The sequence below is a fragment of the Pteropus vampyrus genome, unplaced genomic scaffold (assembly GCF_000151845.1).
Source record: "Pteropus vampyrus isolate Shadow unplaced genomic scaffold, Pvam_2.0 Scaffold9, whole genome shotgun sequence".
Lineage (NCBI taxonomy): Eukaryota > Metazoa > Chordata > Mammalia > Chiroptera > Pteropodidae > Pteropus > Pteropus vampyrus.
In genome coordinates this window covers 14,424,220-14,424,449 of record NW_011888790.1, presented here as the reverse complement: position 1 = coordinate 14,424,449, position 230 = coordinate 14,424,220, and positions in this window count along the sequence as shown.

The window sequence follows — 230 nt, the reverse complement described above, 5'->3', positions numbered from 1 at the left end:
ACTAAATATGGTAAAATTATTACTGAAATAAATTAAATGACATAATATGCAGGTTTGCATAATTTCAAGATTAATCAAAGGATTTCAATAGCCTTTATTTCCAGCTTGCCAAGAGTCTAGGTTCTGGTTCCCCTGTACAAATCTAGTCTGGACCCAGTTGCAGTTTGGCACTATTCAATAATAGTTGTTTTTCACAATATACATGTCTATGAGATGATATTAAGTTCTGT